The 27,697-nt window shown below is 38.3% G+C and overlaps 1 long non-coding RNA gene across 2 annotated transcripts in view; it reads left to right on the plus strand.

The window, feature by feature from the left end:
* Nucleotides 1–11,821: 11,821 nt before the first annotated feature.
* The window catches only part of LOC133662384 (uncharacterized), a 176,693-nt gene continuing 160,817 nt past the window's right edge, over nucleotides 11,822–27,697 (plus strand). For both annotated transcript variants that reach the window (XR_009828101.1, XR_009828100.1), the window contains exons 1-2: nucleotides 11,822–12,315; nucleotides 20,609–20,757. This is a non-coding gene — a long non-coding RNA (uncharacterized LOC133662384). The remainder of the gene's footprint in view (nucleotides 12,316–20,608; nucleotides 20,758–27,697) is intronic.

Consider the following 27,697-nt stretch of genomic DNA (forward strand, 5'->3'; position numbering starts at 1 on the left):
ATGAAGTTTGCTTCTTTTATGAATTTATTATGGGTCAAAAGTATACATACAGCAATGTTAATATTTGCTTACATGTCCCTTGGCAAGTTTACCTGCAATAAGGCGCTTTTGGTAGCCATCCACAAGCTTCTACTTGACCACTAAATTGCTGCAGTTCAGCTAAATGTGTTGCTTTTCTGACATGGACTTTTTTCTTCAGCATTGTCCACACTTTGGGAAGGCCATTCTAAAACCTTCATTCCAGCCTGATTTAGCCACGTGACATCACACGGACAAAGATAAGACCTTCTGGAGGAAAGTTCTGTGGTCAGATGAAACAAAAACGGAGCTGTTTGGCCACAATACCCAGCAACGTGTTCGGAGGAGAAAAGGTGAGGCCTTCAATCCCAGGAACACCATTCCTACCGTCAAGCATGGTGGTGGTAGTATTATGCACTGGGCCTGTTTTGCTGCTTTAAACGGGACAATGAAAAAGGAGGATTAGCTCCAAATTGTTCAGGACAAGCTAAAATCATCAGCCCGGAGGTTGGGTCTTGGGCGCAGTTGGGTGTTCCAACAGGACAATGACCTCAAAAGTGGTAAAGGAATGACTAAATCAGGCTAGAATGAAGGTTTTCTTCCCAAAGTCCTGACTTAAAGGTGTGGACAATGCTGAAGAAACAAGTCCATGTCAGAAAAGCAACACATTTAGCTGAACTGCAGCAATTTAGTGGTCAAGTGGTCAAGCGGAAGCTTGTGGATGGCTACCAAAAGCGCCTTATTGCAGGTAAACTTGCCAAGGGACATGTAAGCAAATATTAACATTGCTGTATGTATACTTTTGACCCTCACATTTTCAGTAGACCCATAATAAATTCATAAAAGATTTAGATTAGATTTAGATTTATTGGTCCCCGTTGGGGAAATTCATTTTCACTGCCGTACATTTAAACCAGGGATGTCCAAAGTGCGGCCCGGGGGCCATTTGCAGCCCGCAGGTCATTTTTTAATGGCCCCACGGCCCATTTTAAAATACGATTAAAAAAAAAAAAAAACCCATAAAAAGGGGTATGAAAGAGCAAACAGGTGAAATGTAACAAGGAAATGTTGCAATGTTTACTCTAATAACACAAAGCTGCCATGCAGGCTGTTTCTTTCTTTCAAAAATAATAATGAATCAAAATCAATGTTATTATGAATTATTGACCTATCCAAGGCTCCAATTACGTCACATTAAATATTGCACTTTGAGATATTTTTTGGGGAAAATGTTGCATATTTTGTGTTTGCCATATAAAATATTTAGCTTTTTTAAAAAAAAATTTTTTTTTAAAGAAGGGCCTAAAGCGAACAAACGAAAAACATCAACAATACAACGTATAATTGACGTATAGATCTGAAGTTGATCTCGAGATTATTGTGTTAAAAGTAAACAGTAAAAAAAATGTATAGTATATTTTTTAACACTTTAATGAGTAGGACCCTTTTGGTTCCCCAATAATTGTTGTGTGATTTGTTTTTAAGTGTCATGGCTCAAAAAATAATAATGAATTAAAATCAATGGTGTTATGAGTTATTGACATTTTTAAGGCTCCAATTATTATATAATCTGAAATACTCCTCTTAAAAATTTTATTGGGTGGAAATATTGCATATTTTGTGTTTTTTCCATAAAAAACAGGGTTTTCTTGGACAAAAAGAGCATACGACTTAAATCTTTAAAAACGTTATATTGACAGATAGACCTAATGTTGATCTAGAGATAATAATACTGAATAATGACACATTTTAAATATTTTTTGGACCAAAACCCTTTGGGGATCAAGCCTGAGAGGAGGCCTTAATGTATATTTTTTATACATATATTGTATTGGTTTTTAAAATAAAAAAATATCAAAATGGCCCCCGCTTGCTTTGATTTTTCAGTGTGCGGCCCTCAGTGGAAAAAGTTTGGACACCCCTGATTTAAACAATAGACATTACACATCACGATACAAAAATAACAAAAAGACATCATACATGACCAACACACATTTACAGGCTTGTCAGACAGGTCGGCCGGGCCTGCTGTTGAGGGCGGCTATAGCTGCAGGGATCAGGCTTTTCCTGAGGCGAACCCTGTACCTGCGCCCTGATGGTAGTGGGATGATGTATTGGTGTAGCGGGTGAGTGATATCCTGGACTATCGTGTATGCCAGTCGAATGATGGACCTGTGGTTTAAATCTGAAATGTTGGGTGTGGGGAGCCCGATGATTTTAGCTGCTATGTTTGCAATGCGTGTCAGTTTGGTTACAGAAAGCATGGTGAAAAAACATGTGGAACAGTACGAAAGGATGGGTTGAACAATGCTTCGGTAAAGTAATAACAGGAAGTGAGGTGCAACAAAACAAAAGCAAACTTCATGAATGTTTTTTTGTGAGCAACAAGTATGTGCTCCAATCACTCTATCACAAAAAAATAAGACATGATTGTAAAGTCAAGACAGCCATGACATGATGTTCTTTATGTACACTTTTGACCACCACCGTATGCATAGCTTTCCCTATACTTCCTGTGCACTCCCAGCTGCACCAGCTTTGTTCTTTTTAGTATATCATATACGGTTTCACCTGCACCCTGTTTCTAATCCCCGCATCTTTTGGTCCCAACTACGCGTCACATATATCCCTCCATGGAAAAAGTTTGGACACCCCTGTTTTACTCTTGTTTTTTTTCAAGGCTTGCGTCATTATTCTGTGGCCACATCTGTTTCTGCTCTGAGCTAAGCTAATGTACAGTACGAGCCAGTAGTTTGTGTTCATGGACACACTCCAGTCTCTTTACATGCTTTCTGCAAAATGTCCCCGAGGCCTGGCATCGCCATGACGACAGAGCGTGGGTGTGGCCTCACACTGCAGCACAGACTGTAAGGTGTCCAGCGAGCAGATTGTGATATATTTGTTGGTCCACCACCACGACACGGCCAGCCTTTAGAAATAAATCATCGTAAGGCGTCTGAAGTCATTTCAATATTATTGTATGAAACGTTACGTTTATTTCAAGGTTCTTTTTCTATTTATCCTCTGCCTTTTATGACTCCGAATAGAGAACGATGAAAATTAAAAAACAATAAACAGGTGAGAAGGATGTGGATTCTTGTGTACACCTCCATTTTATTTGTTTATCTTAGGTCACAGGTGTCAAACTCGAGGCTTAGGGGCCACTTCTGGCCCGCCACATCATTTCATGTAGCCCGCGAAAGCTTGGAAAAATGGGTTTCGATAAAATACTTTTTTTTTTTTTACTAAATGCATTCGTTCTTTCAATTTTGATAGAAAAAAAAAGCATGTTTTAAACTTTAATATTATCTGATCATGCCAATTGTATTATTATATACCAGGCCTGGGCAATTATTTTGACTCGGGGGGCCAAATTTAGAGAAAAAAATTTGTCTGGGGGGCCGGTATATCTATTTTTAGGAAAACTAATACAAACCCTCACAATAAAGTCTGATTGAATGCTAAAAATGTTATGACAGACCGCCTTAAAGGCCTACTGAAAGCCACTACTAGCGACCACGCAGTCTGATAGTTTATATATCAATGATGAAATCTTAACATTATAACACATGCCAATACGGCCGGGTTAACTTATAAAGTGACATTTTAAATTTGCCGCTAAACTTCCGGTTCGAAACGCCTCTGAGGATGACGTATGCGCGTGACGTAGCCCGGCGAACACGGGTATGCCTTCCACATTGAAGCCAATACGAAAAAGCTCTGTTTTCATTTCATAATTCCACAGTATTCTGGACATCTGTGTTCGTGAATCTGTTTCAATCATGTTCATTGCATTATGGAGAAGGAAGCTGAGCAAATAAAGAAGAAAGTTGTCGGTGCGAAATGGACGTATTTTTCGAACGTAGTCAGCCACAACAGTACACAGCCGGCGCTTCTTTGTTTACATTCCCGAAAGATGCAGTCAAGATGGAAGAACTCGGATAACAGAGACTCTAACCAGGAGGACTTTTGACTTGGATACACAGACGCCTGTAGAGAACTGGGACAACACAGACTCTTACCAGGATTACTTTGATTTGGATGACAAAGACGCAGACGTGCTACTGTGAGTATGCAGCTTTGGCTTCTAAACATTTGATCGCTTGACCGTATGTGCGCAACTTTTTTTTGCGTATGTACGTAACTTTTTTAAAATATATAAGCTTTATGAACCTTGGGTTAGGTGAACGGTCATTTTGGGCTGAGTGATTGTGTGTGTTGATCAGGTGTTTGAATTGTATTGGCGTGTTCTATGGAGCTAGCAGCTAGCATAGGAGCTAGGAGCTAGCATAACACGTACCGTACCGTACGTGCGCGTCACGTACGTAACTTTTTTAAAATATATAAGCTTTATGAACCTTGGGTTAGGTGAACGGTCTTTTGGGCTGAGTGATTGTGTGTGTTGATCAGGTGTTTGAATTGAATTGGCGTGTTCTATGGAGCTAGGAGCTAGCATAGGAGCTAGGAGCTAGCATAACACGTACCGTACCGTACGTGCGCGTCACGTATGTAACTTTTTAAAAATATATAAGCTTTATGAACCTTGGGTTAGGTGAACGGTCTTTTGGGCTGAGTGATTGTGTGTGTTGATCAGGTGTTTGAATTGTATTGGCGTGTTCTATGGAGCTAGGAGCTAGCAGAGGAGCTAGGAGCTAGCATAACAAACACGCAGGTGTTTTTATGCAGGATTAATTTGTGGCATATTAAATATAAGCCTGGTTGTGTTGTGGCTAATAGAGTATATATATGTCTTGTGTTTATTTACTGTTGTAGTCATTCCCAGCTGAATATCAGGTCACCCCCGGCTCTCACAGCATCTTCCCTATCTGAATAGCTTCAACTCCCCACTAGTCCTTCACTTGCACTTTACTCATCCACAAATCTTTCATCCTCGCTCAAATTAATGGGGAAATCGTCGCTTTCTCGGTCCGAATCTCTCTCACTTCATGCGGCCATCATTGTAAACAATAGGGAACTTTGCGTATATGTTCAACTGACTACGTCACGCTACTTCCGGTAGGGGCAAGCCTTTTTTTTATCAGATACCAAAAGTTGCGACCTTTATCGTCGTTGTTCTATACTAAATCCTTTCAGCAAAAATATGGCAATATCGCGAAATGATCAAGTATGACACATAGAATAGATCTGCTATCCCCGTTTAAATAAAAAAAATTCATTTCAGTAGGCCTTTAAAAACGGAATGGAATTTTTATTTTTTTCTATGAATGATAAAATCCTGAATATTGACAACATATGAACATCACACCCCCTCTCCATACACATATTTTACAATCAAGCCAAATGCAACAAAAATGCAGCAAACATAGCAAAATATGAACGTGAAGGGTAAAAAACAACAAAAAACGTCAACAATCTGATATATGTGATACATCACTAAGCTTTAGAACTTTCTTGTAAAAATCTCCTTCCGCATCTGTCCCTGACACCCACATTTCAGGCTCTGGAAACACTCTGTGGAAACGCTCCCCACCCACACTGCTTGGTGCCTCGTCTGACCTGCTGTGACGCAGATTACCATAGTAACTAGTAGTGTTGTACTGTATACAGGTATTAGTATAGTACCGCGATACTAATGAATCATATTCGGTACCATACCGCCTCTGAAAAGTACCGGTCTGCCACACCCTAAGATTTTTGGTTAAAATAAAGCCAATAATGCAATTTTTTCTGGTCCCGTTTATTTAGAAAAGTATCAAAGTATGGAAATAATATTGGTATCAGGACAACACTAGTCACTAAAATATCATGCAAAACCGCAGATTCCAAGCATTGAAAGACTTAGTATAGTTGAAGACTTACGGTCATTAGAAAAGATGAGTGCACATCATAATGGCAGCTACACTTTACATGTTGAAGATCTAAAAATATAATTTGGGAATGTCCGGCGGGCCAGATTGAAACCCTTAACGGACCGCATGTGGCCCCCGGGCCTTCATTTGCCCAGGTCTGTTATATACTCTATTGCAAAACTATTTTTGTGAGATAAAAATATAAAGTTAAATGTCTTTCAATTTTGACAGAAAAAAAATGCATATTTTAAACTTGAATATTATCTGATCATGCCAATTATATTATTATATACTGTATTGCAAAACTATTTTTGTGAGATAAAAATATAAAGTTGAATATCTGCTTGTCACCTTTATGATTTTAAAGCAAGTTATAAATTTAAAAAAAACTAATGATCTAATGCAGGGGTCACCAACGTGGTGCCCGCGGGCACCAGGTAGCCCGTAAGGACCACATGAGTAGCCCGCCGGCCTGTTCTAAAAATAGCTCAAATAGCAGCACTTACCAGTGAGCTGCCTCTATTTTTTAAATTTTATTTATTTATTAGCAATCTGGTCTCGCTTTGCCCGACATTTTTTATTCTAAGAGAGACAAAACTCAAATAGAATTTGAAAATCCAAGAAAATATTTTAAAGACTTGGTCTTCACTTGTTTAAATAAATTCATTAATTTTTTTACTTTGCTTCTTATAACTTTCAGAAAGACAAATTTAGAGAAAAAATACAACCTTAAAAATGATTTTAGGATTTTTAAACACATATACCTTTTTACCTTTTAAATTCCTTCCTCTTCTTTCCTGACAATTTAAATCAATGTTCAAGAAAATGTATTTTTTTTATTGTAAAGAATAATAAATACATTTTGATTTAATTCTTCATTTTAGCTTCTGTTTTTTCGACGAAGAATATTTGTGAAATATTTCTTCAAACTTATTATGATTAAAATTCAAAACAATTATTCTGGCAAATCTAGAAAATCTGTAGAATCAAATTTAAATCTTATTTCAAAGTCTTTTGAATTTATTTTAAAATTTTTGTTCTGGAAAATCTAGAAGAAATAATGATTTGTTTTTGTTAGAAATATAGCTTGGTCCAATTTGTTATATATTCTAACAAAGTGTAGATTGGATTTTAACCTATTTAAAACTTGTCATCAAAATTCTAAAATTAATCTTAATCAGGAAAAATTACTAATGATGTTCCATAAATTATTTTTTTAAGTTTTTGTCTTCTTTTTTTCGGTTGAATTTAGAATTTTAAAGATTCGAAATTGAAGATAAACTATGTTTCAAAATTTAATTGTCTTTTTTTTTCGTGTTTTCTCCTCTTTTAAACCGTTCAATTGAGTGTAAATATCATTAATTATTAATAATAACATAGAGTTAAAGGTAAATTGAGCAAATTGGCTATTTCTGGCAATTTATTTAAGTGTGTATCAAAATGGTAGCCCTTCGCATTAATCAGTACCCAAGAAGTAGCTCTTGGTTTCAAAAAGGTTGGTGACCCCTGATCTAATGCATTTACATTTTGATTAATCATGATTAATCGCAGGTTATTACCCGCATGCATAAATTACTTTTCAAAAAGCGGCCCTCTGAAAGCAGCCATTACCGCTATGTGGCCCTCAATGAAGAACAGTTTAACACCCCTGTCTTAGTCTTAGGTCTAACACACGTGCCTCCTGTTGGGATGTGTGGATTAACGCTTGTCACATTTTTTAGAAATACAAAGTGAGCCATCAGCAATTACCACAGGTGGGTAGAGTAGCCAGAAATTGTACTCAAGTAAGAGTACTGTTACTTTAGAGATGCATTACTCAAGTAAAAGTAAGGAGTAGTCACCCAAATATTTACTTGAGTAAAAGTAAATAGTATGTTGTGAAAAAACTACTCAAGTACTGAGTAACTGATGAGTAACCTGTTCCTTTAATGATGACGGCAACAAATAATGCACAAAAACATAAAAATAGCAATGAACAAATTCAGAGCCAGGAATATCTCTTAAGCAACTAAAACAATAATATAATAAATAATACATAGAAAATTAAATAAATGAAGGCAAATTGAGCCACAATAACTTAACAGCACCATAGGCTCAGTAGGCAGAGATTACAAAGGAAAATAACAAGTTAGCCTTTACGCAACTGTGCACTTCTGATTGGTGTTTGTATGCATGCGTGTGTGTGTGTGTGTGTGTGTGTGTGTGTGTGTGTGTGTGTGTGTGTGTGTGTGTGTGTGTGTGTGTGTGTGTGTGTGTGTGTGTGTGTGTGTGTGTGTCTATGAGTCTGCAGTGCGTTAATAAATGTCCCCACACGATGTACATTTGACAGTGATTCATAGCAGGGAAGCTAACATCAGCCTACGGTGACAGCCAAAATATCTACTAACATTACTTACCGCCATGTGCTTCCTCAAATTTGATGTTGAGTTCATGTAAGCTTAAGCTTGTTGTTGTTGGCCGCTGAAACTTTATGTGCAGTTAATCATGTGACCGCCTGGCTCTGTTTGATTGGTGAAACGGAGTCAAACGTCACCAGTGACTGCATTTGATTGGTGTAAAGGAGTCAAACGTCACCAGTGACTGCATTTGATTGGTGTAAAGGAGTCAAACGTCATCAGTGACTGCATTTGATTGGTGTAAAGGAGTCAAACGTCACCAGTGACTGCATTTGATTGGTGTAAAGGAGTCAAACAGCACCAGTGACTGCATTTGATTGGTGAAACGGAGTCAAACGTCACCAGTGACTGCATTTGATTGGTGTAACGGAGTCAAACGTCACCAGTGACTGCATTTGATTGGTGTAACGGAGTCAAACGTCACCAGTGACTGTATTTGATTGGTGAAACGGAGTCAAACGTCACCAGTGACTGTATTTGATTGGTGAAACGGAGTCAAACGTCACCAGTGACTGCATTTGATTGGTGTAAAGGAGTCAAATGTCACCAGTGACTGCATTTGATTGGTGAAACGGAGTCAAACGTCACCAGTGACTGTATTTGATTGGTGAAACGGAGTCAAACGTCACCAGTGACTGCATTTGATTGGTGTAAAGGAGTCAAACGTCACCAGTGACTGCATTTGATTGGTGTAAAGGAGTCAAACATCACCAGTGACTGCATTTGATTGGTGAAACGGAGTCAAACGTCACCAGTGACTGCATTTGATTGGTGAAACGGAGTCAAACGTCACCAGTGACTGCATTTGATTGGTGTAAAGGAGTCAAACGTCACCAGTGACTGCATTTGATTGGTGAAACGGAGTCAAACGTCACCAGTGACTGTATTTGATTGGTGAAACGGAGTCAAACGTCACCAGTGACTGCATTTGATTGGTGTAACGGAGTCAAACGTCACCAGTGACTGCATTTGATTGGTGAAACGGAGTCAAAGGTCACCAGTGACTGCATTTGATTGGTGAAACGGAGTCAAACGTCACCAGTGACTGCATTTGATTGGTGTAAAGGAGTCAAACGTCACCAGTGACTGCATTTGATTGGTGTAAAGGAGTCAAACATCACCAGTGACTGCATTTGATTGGTGAAACGGAGTCAAACGTCACCAGTGACTGCATTTGATTGGTGTAAAGGAGTCAAACGTCACCAGTGACTGCATTTGATTGGTGTAAAGGAGTCAAACATCACCAGTGACTGCATTTGATTGGTGAAACGGAGTCAAACGTCACCAGTGACTGTATTTGATTGGTGAAACGGAGTCAAACGTCACCAGTGACTGCATTTGATTGGTGAAACGGAGTCAAACGTCACCAGTGACTGCATTTGATTGGTGTAACGGAGTCAAACGTCACCAGTGACTGCATTTGATTGGTGAAACGGAGTCAAAGGTCACCAGTGACTGCATTTGATTGGTGAAACGGAGTCAAACGTCACCAGTGACTGTATTTGATTGGTGAAACGGAGTCAAACGTCACCAGTGACTGCATTTGATTGGTGAAACGGAGTCAAAGGTCACCAGTGACTGCATTTGATTGGTGAAACGGAGTCAAACGTCACCAGTGACTGTATTTGATTGGTGAAACGGAGTCAAACGTCACCAGTGACTGCATTTGATTGGTGAAACGGACTCAAAGGTCACCAGTGACTACATTTGATTGGTGAAACGGAGTCAAACGTCACCAGTGACTGCATTTGATTGGTGAAACGGAGTCAAAGGTCACCAGTGACTGCATTTGATTGGTGAAACGGAGTCAAACGTCACCAGTGACAGCATTTGATTGGTGAAACGGAGTCAAACGTCACCAGTGACTGCATTTGATTGGTGAAACGGAGTCAAACGTCACCAGTGACTGCATTTGATTGGTGTAAAGGAGTCAAACGTCACCAGTGACTGCATTTGATTGGTGAAACGGAGTCAAACGTCACCAGTGACTGTATTTGATTGGTGAAACGGAGTCAAACGTCACCAGTGACTGCATTTGATTGGTGTAACGGAGTCAAACGTCACCAGTGACTGTATTTGATTGGTGAAACGGAGTCAAAGGTCACCAGTGACAGCATTTGATTGGTGAAACGGAGTCAAACGTCACCAGTGACTGCATTTGATTGGTGTAAAGGAGTCAAACGTCACCAGTGACTGCATTTGATTGGTGAAACGGAGTCAAAAGTCACCAGTGACTGCATTTGATTGGTGTAACGGAGTCAAACGTCACCAGTGACTGCATTTGATTGGTGAAACGGAGTCAAACGTCACCAGTGACTGCATTTGATTGGTGAAACGGAGTCAAACGTCACCAGTGACAGCATTTGATTGGTGAAACGGAGTCAAACGTCACCAGTGACTGCATTTGATTGGTGTAAAGGAGTCAAACGTCACCAGTGACTGCATTTGATTGGTGAAACGGAGTCAAAAGTCACCAGTGACTGCATTTGATTGGTGTAACGGAGTCAAACGTCACCAGTGACTGCATTTGATTGGTGTAACGGAGTTAAACGTCACCAGTGACAGCATTTGATTGGTGAAACGGAGTCAAACGTCACCAGTGACTGCATTTGATTGGTGTAAAGGAGTCAAACGTCACCAGTGACTGCATTTGATTGGTGAAACGGAGTCAAAAGTCACCAGTGACTGCATTTGATTGGTGTAACGGAGTCAAACGTCACCAGTGACTGCATTTGATTGGTGTAAAGGAGTCAAACGTCACCAGTGACTGCATTTGATTGGTGAAATATAGTCATGTGATAGATCCTACTTTGAAGGTCTGTCTGACAAACCAAAACAAATGCGTGGCGAAGTTGGTAGAGTGGCTGTGCCAGCAATCGGAGTGTTGCTGGTTACTGGGGTTCAATTCCCACCTTCTACCTTCCTAGTCACGTCCGTTGTGTCCTTGGGCAAGACACTTCACCCTTTGCCTCTGATGGCTGCTGGTTAGCACCTTGCATGGCAGCTCCCGCCATCAGTGTGTGAATGTGTGTGTGAATGGGTAAATGTGGAAATACTGTCAAAGCGCTTTGAGTACCTTGAAGTTAAAAAAGCGCTATACAAGTATAACCCATTTATCATTTATCATAAACAAAGCGTGCATTAAGTGATCGATAAAAATCAGTAGCGAGTAGCGAGCAGAATGTAGATAAATGGAGCGGAGTAAAAGTAGCGTTTCTTCTCTCTAAATATACTCACATAAAAGTAAAAGTATGTTGCATTAAAACTACTCTAAGAAGTACAATTTATCCCAAAAGTTACTCAAGTAGATGTAACGGAGTAAATGTAGCGCGTTACTACCCACCTCTGGCAATTACTCATACTTTGATCCCTCTTGTAATACAAATACAAGTTTGTTCCAACAGAGATATATCTTTTTTTTAATATAAATATATATAAAGAACTCAGCATTCTTTATATTCCACTTCATATGACTTTATATCACTAAATCTACTGAATTACATAAGCCGCATTCAGGGTCATGGGACATTTGTGTGTCTATAAACTGTCCAGTTTCAGAACTCAAACAGCAATTGCGAGATTTCGTAGGTTCGCTGAACGCCCCACCGACATCTTTGATTGTGGCACCTGTGTATTGTAGACGAGTCAGAAGATGGACGCTTCTACATGAGGGAGGATTTGTTTTGTGACCTGCTATGTCTCATTTAATATAATGTCTACCTAATTTCATAATAAGTCAATCAAGCGTGGGGCTAGACACCTTACTTCCGCTTCAATCTGTATTCCACTAGTTCATAATCACTTCCGGTGTCATGGCATACTTAGTGTATTTACTTAAAAGCATTAACCATGTTATCCTTGCCCAGACAAATATTTATTGATGACTGAAGAGATATTATCTTTAAGCCACATTTAGTGTAACGAGACATTAACTGTATGTGTGTCCAAACACTGCCCAGTTTTGGAACTCAAACAGCAATTGCGGGATTTCCTAGCCTCCCTGAACGTCCCGCCGACATCTTTGATTGGTGTCACCTGTAAAGATGTCGACAGGAAGATAGAAGATTCTACATGAGGGACATTTTCATCTGGTATGTCATTTAATATCATGTCTACCTATGTTTAATATCATGTCTACCTATGTTTAATATCATGTCTACCTACAATTAATATCATGTCTACCTATGTTTAATATCATGTCTACCTATGTTTAATATCATGTCTACCTATGTTTAATATCATGTCTACCTACAATTAATATAATGTCTACCTATGTTGAATATCATGTCTACCTATGTTTAATATCATGTCTACCTATGTTCAATATCATGTCTACCTATATTTAATATCATGTCTACCTATGTTTATCATTAGTAAATCAAGCTTTGGGCTCGACACCTTACTTCCGCTTGACTCTTTAGTCCACTAGTTTATTTTGAAAATGACTTCCGGTGTCATGGCGACTTGAAAGTCTACTACTCTAAATAGTGTTATTCTTACCCAGACAAAGTTTTAATGACTTAAATTAACTACGATACACCTATTGTGGGAACATTCATTAAATGTTCATGATAATTGTGGAATAAGACCGTTATAGGGTGTCCCAAGTTCGGCACGGCGACCATTTCCTTGTATTTGTTTGTCCTGACACATAAAACATTTGCAATTACATGAGAAACATTTGAATAAAACAACAGCAAAGGTTTGATAAAGAGCAACAATTTGTTGTTGACATCTGTAACATTAATTAGGTATCAACCAATCAAAGTTTACTTTCAGAGGGCCGCTTTTTTAAAAGTAATTTACATTATGCATGCGGGTAATAACCTGCGATTAACTGAAGCAGTTTTATTAATGTTCATGCACTTTAAAGGATGGCTGTGTTTTCTACTAGTCTAGACTGAAGCAGTTTTATTAATGTTCATGCACTTTAAAGGATGGCTGTGTTTTCTACTAGTCTAGACTGAAGCAGTTTTATTAATGTTCATGCACTTTAAAGGATGGCTGTGTTATCTACTAGTCTAGACTGAAGCAGTTTTATTAATGTTCATGCACTTTAAAGGATGGCTGTGTTATCTACTAGTCTAGACTGAAGCAGTTTTATTAATGTTCATGCACTTTAAAGGATGGCTGTGTTATCTACTAGTCTAGACTGAAGCAGTTTTATTAATGTTCATGCACTTTAAAGGATGGCTGTGTTATCTACTAGTCTAGACTGAAGCAGTTTTATTAGTGTTCATGCACTTTAAAGGATGGCTGTGTTATCTACTAGTCTAGACTGAAGCAGTTTTATTAATGTTCATGCACTTTAAAGGATGGCTGTGTTATCTACTAGTCTAGACTGAAGCAGTTTTATTAATGTTCATGCACTTTAAAGGATGGCTGTGTTATCTACTAGTCTAGACTGAAGCAGTTTTATTAATGTTCATGCACTTTAAAGGATGGCTGTGTTATCTACTAGTCTAGACTGAATCAGTTGTATTAATGTTCATGCACTTTAAAGGATGGCTGTGTTTTCTACTAGTCTAGACTGAAGCAGTCATATTAATGTTCATGCACTTTAAAGGATGGCTGTGTTATCTACTAGTCTAGACTGAAGCAGTTTTATTAATGTTCATGCACTTTAAAGGATGGCTGTGTTATCTACTAGTCTAGACTGAAGCAGTTTTATTAATGTTCATGAACTTTAAAGGATGGCTGTGTTATCTACTAGTCCAGACTGAAGCAGTTTTATTAATGTTCATGCACTTTAAAGGATGGCTGTGTTATCTACTAGTCTAGACTGAAGCAGTTTTATTAATGTTCATGCACTTTAAAGGATGGCTGTGTTATCTACTTGTCTAGACTGAAGCAGTTTTATTAATGTTCATGCACTTTAAAGGATGGCTGTGTTATCTACTAGTCTAGACTGAAGCAGTTTTATTAATGTTCATGCACTTTATAGGATGGCTGTGTTATCTACTAGTCTAGACTGAAGCAGTTTTATTAATGTTCATGCTCTTTAAAGGATGGCTGTGTTATCTACTAGTCTAGACTGAAGCAGTTTTATTAATGTTCATGCACTTTAAAGGATGGCTGTGTTATCTACTAGTCTAGACTGAAGCAGTTTTATTAAAGTTCATGTACTTTAAAGGATGGCTGTGTTATCTACTAGTCTAGACTGAAGCCGTTTTATTAGTGTTCATGCACTTTAAAGGATGGCTGTGTTATCTACTAGTCTAGACTGAAGCAGTTTTATTAATGTTCATGCACTTTAAAGGATGGCTGTGTTATCTACTAGTCTAGACTGAAGCAGTTTTATTAATGTTCATGCACTTTAAAGAATGGCTGTGTTTTCTACTAGTCTAGACTGAAGCAGTTTTATTAATGTTCATGCACTTTAAAGGATGGCTGTGTTTTCTACTAGTCTAGACTGAAGCAGTTTTATTAATGTTCATGCACTTTAAAGGATGGCTGTGTTATCTACTAGTCTAGACTGAAGCAGTTTTATTAATGTTCATGCACTTTAAAGGATGGCTGTGTTATCTACTAGTCTAGACTGAAGCAGTTTTATTAGTGTTCATGCACTTTAAAGGATGGCTGTGTTATCTACTAGTCTAGACTGAAGCAGTTTTATTAATGTTCATGCACTTTAAAGGATGGCTGTGTTATCTACTAGTCTAGACTGAAGCAGTTTTATTAATGTTCATGCTTTTTAAAGTATGGCTGTGTTAGCTACTAGTCTAGACTGAAGCAGTTTTATTAATGTTCATGCACTTTATAGGATGGCTGTGTTATCTACTAGTCTAGACTGAAGCAGTTTTATTAATGTTCATGCTCTTTAAAGGATGGCTGTGTTATCTACTAGTCTAGACTGAAGCAGTTTTATTAATGTTCATGCACTTTAAAGGATGGCTGTGTTATCTACTAGTCTAGACTGAAGCAGTTTTATTCAAGTTCATGTACTTTAAAGGATGGCTGTGTTATCTACTAGTCTAGACTGAAGCAGTTTTATTAGTGTTCATGCACTTTAAAGGATGGCTGTGTTATCTACTAGTCTAGACTGAAGCAGTTTTATTAATGTTCATGCACTTTAAAGGATGGCTGTGTTATCTACTAGTCTAGACTGAAGCAGTTGTATTAATGTTCATGCACTTTAAAGGATGGCTGTGTTATCTACTAGTCTAGACTGAAGCAGTTTTATTAATGTTCATGCACTTTAAAGGATGGCTGTGTTATCTACTAGTCTAGACTGAAGCAGTTTTATTAATCCTCATGCTTTTTAAAGGATGGCTGTGTTATCTACTAGTCTAGACTGAAGCAGTTTTATTAATGTTCATGCACTTTAAAGGATGGCTGTGTTATCTACTAGTCTAGACTGAAGCAGTTTTATTAATGTTCATGCTTTTTAAAGGATGGCTGTGTTATCTACTAGTCTAGACTGAAGTAGTTTTATTAATGTTCATGCACTTTAAAGGATGGCTGTGTTTTCTACTAGTCTAGACTGAAGCAGTTATATTAATGTTCATGCACTTTAAAGGATGGCTGTGTTATCTACTAGTCTAGACTGAAGCAGTTTTATTAATGTTCATGCTTTTTAAAGTATGGCTGTGTTATCTACTAGTCTAGACTGAAGCAGTTTTATTAATGTTCATGCACTTTAAAGGATGGCTGTGTTATCTACTAGTCTAGACTGAAGCAGTTTTATTAATGTTCATGCACTTTAAATGATGGCTGTGTTATCTACTAGTCTAGACTGAAGCAGTTATATTAATGTTCATGCACTTTAAAGGATGGCTGTGTTATCTACTAGTCTAGACTGAAGCAGTTATATTAATGTTCATGCACTTTAAAGGATGGCTGTGTTATCTACTAGTCTAGACTGAAGCAGTTTTATTAATGTTCATGCACTTTAAATGATGGCTGTGTTATCTACTAGTCTAGACTGAAGCAGTTTTATTAATGTTCATGCACTTTAAAGGATGGCTGTGTTATCTACTAGTCTAGACTGAAGCAGTTTTATTAATGTTCATGCACTTTAAAGGATGGCTGTGTTATCTACTAGTCTAGACTGAAGCAGTTTTATTAATGTTCATGCACTTTAAAGGATGGCTGTGTTATCTACTAGTCTAGACTGAAGCAGTTTTATTAATGTTCATGCACTTTAAAGGATGGCTGTGTTATCTACTAGTCTAGACTGAAGCAGTTTTATTAATGTTCATGCACTTTAAATGATGACTGTGTTATCTACTAGTCTAGACTGAAGCAGTTTTATTAATGTTCATGCACTTTAAAGGATGGCTGTGTTATCTACCAGTCTAGACTGAAGCAGTTTTATTAATGTTCATGCACTTTAAAGGATGGCTGTTATCTACTAGTCTAGACTGAAGCAGTTATATTAACGTTCATGCACTTTAAAGGATGGCTGTGTTATCTACTAGTCTAGACTGAAGCAGTTTTATTAATGTTCATGCACTTTAAAGGATGGCTGTGTTATCTACTAGTCTAGACTGAAGCAGTTTTATTAATGTTCATGCACTTTAAAGGATGGCTGTGTTATCTACTAGTCTAGACTGAAGCAGTTTTCTTAATGTTCATGCACTTTAAAGGATGGCTGTGTTGTCTACTAGTCTAGACTGAAGCAGTTTTATTAATGTTCATGCACTTGAAAGGATGGCTGTGTTATCTACTAGTCTAGACTGAAGCAGTTTTATTAATGTTCATGCACTTTAAAAAAGTTAAAGGATGGCTGTGTTATCTACTAGTCTAGACTGAAGCAGTTTTATTCATGTTCATGCACTTTAAAGGATGGCTGTGTTTTCTACTAGTCTAGACTAGGGCTGCAACTAACGATTAATTTGATAATCGATTAATCTGTCGATTATTACTTCGATTAATCGATTAATAATCGGATACAAGAGATACTACATTTCTATCCTATCCAGTATTTTATTGAAAAAAAACAGCATACTGGCACCATACTTACTTTGATTATTGTTTTTCAGCTGTTTGTACATGTTACAGTTTATAAATAAAGGTTTATTTAAAAAAATTTTTTTAAAAAACCCCAAAAAACCAAAACTCTGCGCATAGCATAGATCCAATGAATCGATGACTAAATTAATCGGCAACTATTTTAATAATCGATTTTAATCGATTTAATCGATTAGTTGTTGCAGCCCTAGTCTAGACTGAAGCAGTTTTATTAATGTTCATGCACTTTAAGGGATGGCTGTGTTATCTACTAGTCTAGACTGAAGCAGTTTTATTAATGTTCATGCACTTTAAAGGATGGCTGTGTTATCTACTAGTCTAGACTGAAGCAGTTTTATTAATGTCCATGCACTTTAAAGGATGGCTGTGTTATCTACTAGTCTAGACTGAAGCAGTTTTATTAATGTTCATGCACTTTAAAGGATGGCTGTGTTATCTACTAGTCTAGACTGAAGCAGTTTTATTAATGTTCATGCACTTTAAAGGATGGCTGTGTTATCTACTAGTCTAGACTGAAGCAGTTTTATTAATGTTCATGTACTTTAAGGGATGGCTGTGTTATCTACTAGTCTAGACTGAAGCAGTTTTATTAATGTTCATGCACTTTAAAGGATGGCTGTGTTATCTACTAGTCTAGACTGAAGCAGTTTTATTAATGTTCATGCACTTTAAAGGATGGCTGCGTTTTCTACTAGTCTAGACTGAAGCAGTTTTATTAATGTTCATGCACTTTAAAGGATGGCTGTGTTTTCTACTAGTCTAGACTGAAGCAGTTGTATTAATGTTCATGCACTTTAAAGGATGGCTGTGTTTTCTACTAGTCTAGACTGAAGCAGTTGTATTAATGTTCATGCACTTTAAAGGATGGCTGTGTTTTCTACTAGTCTAGACTGAAGCAGTTTTATTAATGTTCATGCACTTTAAAGGATGGCTGTGTTTTCTACTAGTCTAGACTTAAGCCGTTTTATTAATGTTCATGCACTTTAAAGGATGGCTGTGTTTTCTACTAGTCTAGACTGAAGCAGTTGTATTAATGTTCATGCACTTTAAAGGATGGCTGTGTTTTCTACTAGTCTAGACTGAAGCAGTTTTATTAATGTTCATGCACTTTAAAGGATGGCTGTGTTATCTACTAGTCTAGACTGAAGCAGTTTTATTAATGTTCATGCACTTTAAAGGATGACTGTGTTATCTACTAGTCTATACTGAAGCAGTTTTATTAATGTTCATGCACTTTAAAGGATGGCTGTGTTTTCTACTAGTCTAGACTGAAGCAGTTTTATTAATGTTCATGCACTTTAAAGGATGGCTGTGTTTTCTACTAGTCTAGACTGAAGCAGTTGTATTAATGTTCATGCACTTTAAAGGATGGCTGTGTTTTCTACTAGTCTAGACTGAAGCAGTTTTATTAATGTTCATGCACTTTAAAGGATGGCTGTGTTTTCTACTAGTCTAGACTGAAGCAGTTGTATTAATGTTCATGTACTTTAAAGGATGGCTGTGTTATCTACTAGTCTAGACTGAAGCAGTTTTATTAATTTTCATGCACTTTAAAGGATGACTGTGTTATCTACTAGTCTAGACTGAAGCAGTTTTATTAATTTTCATGCACTTTAAAGGATGGCTGTGTTTTCTACTAGTCTATACTGAAGCAGTTTTATTAATGTTCATGCACTTTAAAGGATGGCTGTGTTATCTACTAGTCTAGACTGAAGCAGTTTTATTAATGTTCATGCACTTTAAAGGACGGCTGTGTTATCTACTAGTCTAGACTGAAGCAGTTTTATTAATGTTCATGCACTTTAAAGGATAGCTGTGTTATCTACTAGTCTAGACTGAAGCAGTTTTATTAATGTTCATGCACTTTAAAGGATGGCTGTGTTATCTACTAGTCTAGACTGAAGCAGTTTTATTAATGTTCATGCACTTTAAAGGATGGCTGTGTTATCTACTAGTCTAGACTGAAGCAGTTTTATTAATGTTCATGTACTTTAAGGGATGGCTGTGTTATCTACTAGTCTAGACTGAAGCAGTTTTATTAATGTTCATGCACTTTAAAGGATGGCTGTGTTATCTACTAGTCTAGACTGAAGCAGTTTTATTAATGTTCATGCACTTTAAAGGATGGCTGTGTTATCTACTAGTCTAGACTGAAGCAGTTTTATTAATGTTCATGCACTTTAAAGGATGGCTGTGTTATCTACTAGTCTAGACTGAAGCAGTTTTATTAATGTTCATGCACTTTAAAGGATGGCTGTGTTATCTACTAGTCTAGACTGAAGCAGTTGTATTAATGTTCATGCACTTTAAAGGATGGCTGTGTTATCTACTAGTCCAGACTGAAGCAGTTGTATTAATGTTCATGCACTTTAAAGGATGGCTGTGTTTTGTACTAGTCTAGACTGAAGCAGTTTTATTAATGTTCATGCACTTTAAAGGATGGCTGTGTTATCTACTAGTCTAGACTGAAGCAGTTTTATTAATGTTCATGCACTTTAAAGGATGGCTGTGTTTTCTACTAGTCTAGACTGAAGCAGTTTTATTAATGTTCATGCACTTTAAAGGATGGCTGTGTTTTCTACTAGTCTAGACTGAAGCAGTTTTATTAATGTTCATGCACTTTAAAGGATGGCTGTGTTATCTACTAGTCTAGACTGAAGCAGTTGTATTAATGTTCATGCACTTTAAAGGATGGCTGTGTTTTCTACTAGTCTAGACTGAAGCAGTTTTTTATTTTTGTGCCTTTCTTGTTTTTATTTGCACATTTTTGTTACTCATACGTTAAGAACAGGGCAGATTGAGGCCAGTTTCATGTATACTCTGGACTGAAATATACTTCATACTTTTTGTAGCTGTTGTTTTGAGGCATGTTTAAAAAAAATAATGCACTTTATGAAAGTCTAAGTACAGTGTTCCCATAGTTGTAGTGAGTATCAGGATTATCTCAGGGAGAGCATGTCCCACATTCCAAGCTGCTGTTTTGAGGCATGTTAAAAAAAAAAAAAAAGCACTTTGTGACTTCAATAATAAATATGGCAGTGCCATGTTGGCACTTTTTTCCATAACTTGAGTTGATTTATTTTGTAAAACCTTGTTACATTGTTTAATGCATCCAGCGGGGCATCACAACAAAATTAGGCATAATAATGTGTTCATTCCACCACTGTATATATCGGTATCGGTAATTAAGAGTTGGACAATATCGGGATATCGGCAAAAAAGCCATTATCGGACATCCCTATAAACAACTCAAGCAATGTACACAACTTGCAAGCAAATACAGGACAGTCCTTCAACAACCCATATTTCTTCTAGTATATTTTATTTGACTTAGGAAGGTTTGGACACACTGCTCTACGTGAATGTGATTTGTCAGTTTGGAGCCCTAAAGTGTCTTTTCTTCTCCTTGAGGTGCTTCCAGAGGATGTCAGGACCACTCAGGGAACTGTCCCCTTTGGAAGGGAACCAAGAGCAGCACTATCTTCATGCCATGGAAGGCATTCATCACGTTTGAAGATGGCGGATCAGGAGCAGACAATGGCTGACTGTGGGATCTGAAGGTAAAATGAGACGTTGGCATGGGAGTGGAAGGATAAGTGCTGGTAAATGTCAGCAGGAGGACAGCTCCATGTTAAATTGGGTGGCACCCAAATGACCTCCTATTGCATAATGTGGTATGAATCACTTCCTGTTGCCTTTTGCAGTCAATGACAATAATACTCTTCCTAGGGTTGTTTAGTGGGCACATGGAAGTTCATTGTTGCACCAGCACACGTTTACACACGAGATGACTCTGCACTCTGGGGTTCCACGAGGTCATCACATGACATATCAACTGAATATGAAGACAAATACAAATATACTGGCATATAATAGCTGCTCAGCAAACTACTTTCCATTAGGGATGTTCCCATCAGGGTTCTTTATGATACCCATCATCCATTTTTCCATCTATTTATGGTGAGTAGGGTTGGGCCGATAAAACGATACCAATATAAATGGCGATAGACACATAATCCATGTCAATATAAAATGTGTTTGGTAAAATATTTGATTTATATTTTTTAGTCCGAAGAAAAGTCACTCGCGCTTTGGGAACCCAGCGGCAAACAGGAAGTGGGAGGGACACGCTCACAGCCAATCACATAACAGTATCAACACCGTCTTGCTGTGGATTCTCTGCATGGAGTCAAAAGAAAGTGTGATATCATGATTTATCAAGTCACTAACAGAAACCTGTCTTTAGTTTTGTTGCTGTTAACAACATTCTGACAATGTGTCGCTTCATGGAGTTGATCCCCAAACTACTCATATCTTATACACTACTGCCATCTAGTGTCTCACATCCGCAACTATCTACTGGAATCATTGTATGCCCTCCTCATCCTAACTGGCTACCTTCTCCACTTGTTTACTGTTTTTATTGGCAGGCTTGAATAAGTCATAAAAAGTATCAATAATTATCCATATTGTTCAACATTAAAAACATATATTAGCGATATCGCCCAGCCCTGAAGGTGAGCGCTATTGACAGTTTAACACAATCAACACGATATTTAAACGATATCTTAAATTTATTTTATTACATATAATTGTTAATAAATAAGCGGTAGAAAATGGATGGATGGATAATTGTTAATAAGGATGCACAAAAAAATCAAATCACATTAGAATTGCAATTCCTCTTCATCTTGATTCTAAATTGATTCATCATTTTCAAAAATCGATGTTTTTAATTCAAATGTTTTTTAGGCCGTCTCTTTTCTACCCTGTAACCTGTTTTGAAAAAGTTTAATTATAATTATTATACCAAGTGATACATTGTGAAATCATTTAGAATCAAGAATTGTGTTGAATTTAATTGTCATGGTGAGTAGCCAAAGATTCTCACCCTCAATAGTACGTAATCACTCAACTCTTGTTTACTACTCATTGAATCATTGTGTTGCCAATGTGTCCAAGGAAATATTGCCTGAATTTGGGGTTTGGCTCGTAGGGGCCTGGTTGCTGGTAGGGCGGGGCGGTCTTCCTGTCCAACTGCGGGTAGTCTGTGGGCCCCTTTGAGCGGGGCGTCCCGTCCTTCTGCCCGCCTGGGGTGTGGTCTCTTGCTGGCTGTCCCCTGCTTCTCCTGTGCCTTGTCCTCTGCTAGGCATGTCTGTCTGCTGGCCCTGCCGGCCGGCTCTGTGGTTCCTGTCGCTGGCCGGCCTGCTTTAAGAGCTTATTGTTCAGTGTTCAATTTGATTTGACAATTTTGTTGACATTGTTTTCCATGCTTCTGTTGACATTTCCTTTCCTTTCTGCCTTGATAGCTGAGAGATTATGTTCAGAGGAAGGTTGCATTTAAAATAAAAATGTTTACATTTGACACATTTTTCTCCTGCTCCATTTTCCATAGGTCATGAAAAATACCAATGATTTTCGATATCAACCGATATAAAACCTTTACATGGGGATGCAGTTTTTTTGGCCATATTGCCCAGCCATAATCAGAACAGCAATAAGACAGTTGGAGGACACTTCAGATGTATATCTTCAAGTAGTGTCACATCTGTTAATAGCAGTGGAAATTCATCTGAGGCGGCCTGTAGGAAAGAAATGAATGTCCAGTATTGGGAACAACTCCTGTGCCTGAAAATGAAGCGTTGGTAATTTGTCTCTATGGTTGAGTACACATTTGACAGAGTGTGGTGACACCGACTTGATGTTCTGTGTAAAGAATCATGGTGCAGAAGTCATGAAGAGACTCATTTAGGGACTTGTTGGAGCTTGCTGATCCACTTAGGGTGAAGTAACGTAATCATGCGGCTTCCATCACCCCGGCATGGATGTCAGCGTGCATATCAAGTCGGGTACTCAATTTAGGAATGTCATTGTGCAGTAACTCAAGACGTAAGTGAAGTAGTTCTATTGTAAGTTGTGAGGAGGTACCTATCCCTGACCTCTCATTGAACAAGTTCTTCTTTCAGATCCACTTTCCTACTGTTTGTGTCTGTTTCCATGGCAATTTTCAACACTCGTGTGTAAGGAAAGCCTGCTTTCAGCGATTTTGGGATGTGTGTCTGGGCCAGCTGCTCTCAATGGACAGCGCCTGTCGTCCATTAAGGTTCCGTGCAACGTTGTCCTGTTTAAAGAAGACTGCTTGTTGATGTTCAGGATCTTTAGCCCAGGTGGACACAATTACATGCACTTTCATGTCAGCAGTCAGGATGCAGTTGAATCAAAATGGATTCTTAAATAAGCACCATTAAACTTTTGTTTTCTCTCTCGGGGAAAAAGTGAAACTCTTCAAACAAACTTCTGGTTCAGACCAACTGCTAACAAACACACAATTAAAAGAGCTGATCATCATGATTGAGCGACTGTTTCATATTGAAAGGAAGATGAAAATGCACTTTTTATCAATTGCATTTTCAATCAATCATTGTTTACTTACCGTAATTTCTGTACTATAAGCCGCACCTGCCTATAAGCCGCACCAGCTAAATTTAGGGGAAAATACAGATTGCTCCATATATATGCCGCACCCGACTATAAGCCGCAGGCGTTTTGATGTGTAATTACCGTAGTATATAGGGGTTCCTGCTACCACGGAGGGGATTGTCGGGACAGAGATGACTGTTTGGGAACGCAAAGCGTCCCATTTATTAACAATAAATCTTTCAATCATTCAATCAAACTTTCACATCTTTGACATGGCGAACAGCATTCGTGCAGAGTACAAATAATACAACGGTATTACCGGTTGTCAGTCTTTAATCATTGTGTCATCGTCTTCCTCCTGCGTTCTAAAACCACCGAAATCCTCTTCGTCGGTGTCGGAGAAGAACAGGTCCAAAATGGCGTCGTCAGCCAAGTCAAGGGTACGTGCAGCAGCTCTATTTCCTTCTTTGACAGCCAGATCGATTGCCTTTAACTTAAAAGCAGCATCATATGCACTTCTCCGTTTGTTTTCCATATAGAGGGTGTTTGCATGAACACTTCCTTCGCGCAAACTGTCGCTGACGCTCTCCTACTCTTTGTTTTGCTCTCGGTAGTGCGCGCCCCTGGTTACCGTAAGCCGTAAAAAAAAGCTGTAAAAACCCGTAAAAAAGCCGCACCGTCGTAAAAGCCGCAGGGGCCAAAACGAGGGGAAAAAGTAGCGGCTTATAGTCCGGAAATTACGGTATATAGCCCTAAATCACGAGTGTCTCAAAGGGCTGCACAAGCCACAACGACATCCTCGGCTCAGATCCCACATCAGGGCAAGGAAAAACTCAACCCAATGGGACAATGAGAAACCTTGGAGGGGACCGAAGATGTGGGGACCCACCCTGGGCGACCGGTGCAATGGATGTCAAGTGGATCTAACATAATATTGAGAGTCTAGTCCATAGTGGATCTAACATAATAGTGAGAGTCCAGTCCATAGTGGATCTAACATAATAGTGTGAGAGTCCAGTCCATAGTGGATCTAACATAATAGTGTGAGAGTCCAGTCCATAGTGGATCTAACATATTAGTGTGAGAGTCCAGTCCATAGTGGATCTAACATAATAGTGAGAGTCCAGTCCATAGTGGATCTAACATAATAGTGTGAGAGTCCAGTCCATAGTGGATCTAACATAATAGTGAGAGTCCAGTCCATAGTGGATCTAACATATTAGTGTGAGAGTCCAGTCCATAGTGGATCTAACATAATAGTGAGAGTCCAGTCCATAGTGGATCTAACATAATAGTGTGAGAGTCCAGTCCATAGTGGATCTAACATAATAGTGAGAGTCCAGTCCACAGTGGATCTAACATAATAGTGTGAGAGTCCAGTCCATAGTGGATCTAACATAATAGTGAGAGTCCAGTCCATAGTGGATCTAACATAATAGTGAGAGTCCAGTCCATAGTGGATCTAACATAATAGTGTGAGTGTCCAGTCCATAGTGGATCTAACATAATAGTGTGAGAGTCCAGTCCATAGTGGATCTAACATAATAGTGAGAGTCCAGTCCATAGTGGATCTAACATAATAGTGTGAGAGTCCAGTCCATAGTGGATCTAACATAATAGTGAGAGTCCAGTCCATAGTGGATCTAACATAATAGTGAGAGTCCAATCCATAGTGGATCTAACATAATAGTGAGAGTCCAGTCCATAGTGGATCTAACATAATAGTGTGAGAGTCCAGTCCATAGTGGATCTAACATAATAGTGAGAGTCCAGTCCACAGTGGATCTAACATAATAGTGTGAGAGTCCAGTCCATAGTGGATCTAACATAATAGTGTGAGTGTCCAGTCCATAGTGGATCTAACATAATAGTGTGAGAGTCCAGTCCATAGTGGATCTAACATAATAGTGAGAGTCCAGTCCATAGTGGATCTAACATAATAGTGTGAGAGTCCAGTCCATAGTGGATCTAACATAATAGTGAGAGTCCAGTCCATAGTGGATCTAACATAATAGTGAGAGTCCAATCCATAGTGGATCTAACATAATAGTGAGAGTCCAGTCCATAGTGGATCTAACATAATAGTGTGAGAGTCCAGTCCATAGTGGATCTAACATAATAGTGAGAGTCCAGTCCACAGTGGATCTAACATAATAGTGTGAGAGTCCAGTCCATAGTGGATCTAACATAATAGTGAGAGTCCAGTCCATAGTGGATCTAACATAATAGTGTGAGAGTCCAGTCCATAGTGGATCTAACATAATAGTGAGAGTCCAATCCATAGTGGATCTAACATAATAGTGTGAGTCCAATCCATAGTGGATCTAACATAATAGTGAGAGTCCAATCCATAGTGGGGCCAGCAGGAGACCATCCAGAAAAAATACATTTTGAAAAAGTGACAACCTGTTACTTCAAAATCGACCAATAGTGTAGTTCCCATTTTTTACACGTTTGGTGGTCAATTCAATTTCCCTTATATAATAGTTACCTAAATTCAGATGTAATTTTGTGCTGGAAATCTTCCACATAGTCAAATTTGATTTGTTTGCGCTCGTAGTTGACAATATCTGGAGTTTTTGTGTGTAAATGTTGTGATATGTAGTACTGTCTACTGACTGGTCACTAGGTGTCAGTAATGTTTGCGTTAAAACGCTATTGGGTGGAAAAAACTGCTTTGAAAAGTCTTTCATAGAAGTGAACAAAACAGATTTCATTTGCAACTCTTTATAACTATAACAAAATGCTAAATTACTCTAATAATTAAGTAAACACGGTAAAGATTGGATAGTTCAGCGAGGTCCTCAGGCCTGGCACAGCTATATGAAATTCATTTATATAGCTCTTTTCATACGCAGGCAAGTGGCAAACACAAAGAAGATAAGAAAACACGCACACAAACAACACTAATGACAATAACAAAACAAAACATGGCATGGTACTAAAGATTGAGGAAAAGTGCTACCTTTGAGGTGTTAACACTGGAGAATAAAAAAAATTAACACCATCTAAAAAATAGTATTAAACATATTATAAATACATTAATAAGGTAATAAAAACATAACATTGAAATAATAGCAATAAATAAAATAGAGTACAACACAATTTAAAAAAAAACATGATCAGTAAAAAGCCTGATTTAAAAAGTATGTCTGTTTCACAGATAAGGGGCCCATAGTAGCTAAATGCCGCCTTGGTTAAGATAAAATGCCGGTGCTAGAGGACCTCAAGATCCACAAGGGTTTATACGGTCAAAGCAGGTCAGATACAAGGCCATTAGGGAATGTAAAAACTAATAATAGAACTTTAAAATCGACCCTGAAGTGGACGGAGAGCCAATGCAGCGACTTTAAAACTGGTGTAATGTGTGCCCGGCCTCTGGTCCGAGTTTTGTAATAATTGTAGACTACTGAAATTCTTTATGGGAAGACCAGGAAGCAGGGAATTACCATAGTCTAAAATATAGGAAGTAGAAGTTGGGAGCAGGCAAGTATGCAACAGTGGGCGGAAGGAGGAAAAAGGGTTTAATGTCCGACAATCGACTGCCAGGTCGATAGTCGAATCAGACTCCTCTGGGTTGATTTATTGAATCTTTGACTATACAACATCCATAATGGAAACCAAAAACTTACTGTGTGTCACATTGATGTAAAGAATGACAATGTAAAAACACATCTGACATTTTCCCTTTTTTAGTGCCTACAGTAAGTAAATAGTCATTATGGTGAATAAAGGGCTCGGTAAAAAAGAGTAATAAACAAAAAACAAGCAGATGCAGCAAGTAGTACTATTAAGTGCTAAACAGGAAATACAAACTACGAACGTAATAACACAATCACTTACTGTACAATGTCTGCTCTCACTGGGATGAAGAATGAATCATATCCTCACATAAGTAAAAAATAAAAATGAAAGGGGTGAGCGCAAACGAGTGTTTTTTGTTTCTCTGGCCATCTCCAGGTCTAAGTTTGATGTTAAAGTTGACCAACTTGTGGGTTTAGGTCAGGGGTCGGCAACCCGCGGCTCCGGAGCCGCATGCGGCTCCTTGACCACTCTGATGCGGCTCAGCTACATACATGC

Source organism: Entelurus aequoreus, linkage group LG12 (assembly GCF_033978785.1).
Source record: "Entelurus aequoreus isolate RoL-2023_Sb linkage group LG12, RoL_Eaeq_v1.1, whole genome shotgun sequence".
Taxonomy (NCBI): domain Eukaryota; kingdom Metazoa; phylum Chordata; class Actinopteri; order Syngnathiformes; family Syngnathidae; genus Entelurus; species Entelurus aequoreus.